This window comes from Lathyrus oleraceus, chromosome 7 (genome assembly GCF_024323335.1).
Source record: "Lathyrus oleraceus cultivar Zhongwan6 chromosome 7, CAAS_Psat_ZW6_1.0, whole genome shotgun sequence".
NCBI classification, from domain to species: Eukaryota; Viridiplantae; Streptophyta; class Magnoliopsida; order Fabales; family Fabaceae; genus Lathyrus; species Lathyrus oleraceus.
The window spans coordinates 547,451,647-547,454,952 of NC_066585.1; the positions used below are offsets into that span (position 1 = coordinate 547,451,647).

Sequence of the window (3,306 nt, forward strand, 5' to 3'; positions counted from 1 at the left end):
TTGTGTTCAAAATACTCAGAATGAGTGTAGGAAAGCTCCATTCTCATCCTTTCTCTACTACTTAAGGCTCATAGCGTACAATCCTAATCGTATTTTATGGTGTTTTAAATTTGATTTGAGAAAATACCGCTTGACATTGGATCAAGGGTTTGTTTATTGTTTATGAAATAGTGACGATCATATATCCTAAGGTTAGCTAACAAGCAATAACAAGACAAAGGAAAACGAGTAAAAAGTACACCAAAATAGGGAGAGGGATACATGAAAAATACAAGGGATTTGTGAGAGAAATAAAGGGTCTCATTGTAAGGTAGACCAAGAGAAAGCCTTGTGTGTGCATTGTGTCCTAAGCTAACAATTGGATAATGGAATTTACAAAGCATGTCTCCCTAAGGTAGTGCCATGAATAAAAGATTACAAGTCCTCAGGAACTCCAAGTTGCATAGGTCAATCACAAAAGTCCAAGTCCAAATGCAAGGGTACTAACAAGTCCTTTAAGTCTCCAAGCTTAGGTCATACACAAGGTTCATATCGTCTAATAGTCCTCAAATTAAGTCTTTTTAGTATTTTCCATTTTTATCATGTTTTTGTTAATTTTAGATTTGATAACAAAATAAAGCAAATGATTAATGAAATGATACAAAAATGAAGTGGATGAATGCAAATAGACAAGAATTAAATTGTAAGAGTTTAAATGTTAGAAGTTAGATGTTAAGAGTCAATTTAAAAGGAACCGATTACTTGAGATTATCTATCCATAAATCAAACGACTCAAAATATGACGTATCAAGGGACAACCTATCAATGATTCAAAGTATCGAAAATGATCCAATGATCATTTGTCAACAAGTTTGAATCGAAGAAGATTAAATCAACCAAAATGTCCATCTATCAATGATTTGAAGTATGAAAGATGTATCAATCAATCTATCAAAACAAAGTGAAAAGAAATACAACTCAGTGGTTAAATATTAGAGATTAGTAGTTAGAATTAATCAAAATCGAAATTGCAAAGAGAAAAGAAAATTAAAATCACATGCTAATATTCTAATTAACCTCTAATCAACCTAAAATTCTAAAATCAAAATCTAAAATTAATTAACCTTTAATCAAAATAAAATTCTAAAATCAATATTCTAAAATTATCCTCTAATCAAACTAAAATTCTAAAAGATTAACTAACAATATATAAGAGAGAGCATGGGGTGCACGCCACCTGACTGAGACTGAAAGGCCCTCCCCAGGCCCACTAGCCTTGGTGTGGCACCAAAAAAGAGGAAAAATGGATGATTGAGGCATTCCGTTTGGGCCCGAGCCCAAACCATATCCACAACACGCTGAACTTAAGGAACGTATAAGCTGAATCTAAATGGAAGAAGCACTTCCGAAAAATAATCCAGAATCAATAACGCTTCCACTTCAGTGTCGAATACACAACGCCGTACCTCTTCACTTCAACGCGACATGTGTTTGTTCCTCATTATCCAATTCGACACTTCATACTTTCTCTTACAAAATCAACAATCGCCATCGAAATCCAAGATACCGGATTGCAACGACGACACATAAACGAGCTAATCGCCGATCAAGAAAAGGGAGAACTTACCGATTCCGACGCGGCCTGCAAGAGCGGATATGAATCCCGTGTGCTTTAATTCATACTCGTATGACTCGTCGCAATTTAGATTTTGAGTTGTGGCATTGATTTATATAGTGATTGGAAGAGTGAATTGGGGATGAAAATTGGGAGTTTAGTTAGTGAGATCGAAATTCTGTTAGAGACTTTTATTGAATTTGCAAGTTTTTGTTAATGGTTGGACCAGTTAATTTGGAATTTGAAATTCATTTTGGTGTTAGGAGATTAGTTCAAATGTGTAGGGTTGTTAGTCTATTTTGGAATCTAAGTGCAAGTTTATTCACACTGTTATGTTAATTTTAGTTAGCTTTGAAATTCAGATTGCTGCAGTTAGTTATCCAACTGTTAGAGATTAATTCAGTTTGAAATTCTAATAAAGGAGTGTTACCCCTGTTAGTAATTGAGTCAAGTAGAAATTATTTATATTCTGATCTATCACATGTTACGTTAATGAGAATGAAAGTCAATTGCAGAACATCTAGAGTTAGTATTAAATTGATGAAAAGTTTGGTTAAATTGGATGGAACTAAATGATGTTATCTTGAAGTTTGAATTTGGTAAAGTGAAGAAATTAATTGCTTTTAAGAGGAAGTTTTTTAGGATTTGAAATTGAAAATGTTAGTATTAAAATATCAATGCAAATTGTTTGAACATGATTGAACATGATGAATGCCAAACTTTAAATGATTGTTAGTGTAGCATTTGTGAAGTCTTGTTGAATGAGCTGCTTATTAGAATTGATGAATATGCTTGAATTGGATAGTTAGAAATGATATGAAATCAATGGAATGTGATAGCCTTTATTGAATTGTTTGGTTTGGTATTTGATTAAAGCTTGGTAAATGCTAATGATGTTTTGATTTTGTTCTTGTAGGCGAGGGTGGGCATGGACTCATCAATTGTGGGATTTTGGTAATAAGACCAATGATCATGAAGAACAAGGCTATGGATTCACTTGGGAATAAAGAAAATGTTGTAACTAGGATTACTAGGAGAGTTGACTTTGGTCAACTGATTGACCAAAAAGTCAATAAATAACCAAAGCCAACTGTTGGTCAAAGTTGTATGTTTTCTTTTAGGTTTTGATTTGTGTACTTATGTAGTATTTTGTAATGACTTTGTGAATGAAAGATAAGTTTGTGCTAAATGAATTTGCTTCAAATTGCAATTGCCTTGTGCTAATCTTGTGCCAACTTGAAATGTTATGAAAGGACCTTCAATAAATGGACTTGAATCCAACTCCACACAACTAAAGAATTAAATGCATGGTCAATGATCTCCACTACAAACCTCCATAGATGATCACCATGCTCCTTGCAAGTCCTAATCAAACCCTAAAACCAAAATGCAATACACAAGAACCAAGAGTTCTAAAAGTCAGTGAATTAGGTTTTTTTCGAGGACTTGGCTCAAAATATGATCTTCCCAACTTGAATGCACCACAAAAGACCCTTAAACTTGATTCTTGGGAAAACCTTAGCTTTCTTGTCAATTATGCAACCTTTGAATCCAAGATGTTTATTTGAAAATGTGACTGCAAATGGATGATATGAATGAACTTGGCATGAACATGCAGATGACTGAATGATTTCATCTAAATTAATGTCTAAAAAGAGAAGTATGTATGTAGAGGGATGCAACAATGAGCCAGACAAAAATTGAAAAAAGTA

The 3,306-nt window shown here is 33.5% G+C and overlaps 1 long non-coding RNA gene across 1 annotated transcript; it reads left to right on the forward strand.

Moving 5' to 3' along the window:
* The first annotated feature begins 1,235 nt into the window (after positions 1-1,235).
* LOC127107654 (uncharacterized) lies at positions 1,236-2,818 on the forward strand. The gene is made up of 2 exons (XR_007795785.1): positions 1,236-1,664; positions 2,511-2,818. It is a non-coding gene; the product is annotated as an uncharacterized LOC127107654 (long non-coding RNA).
* Positions 2,819-3,306: the final 488 nt, after the last annotated feature.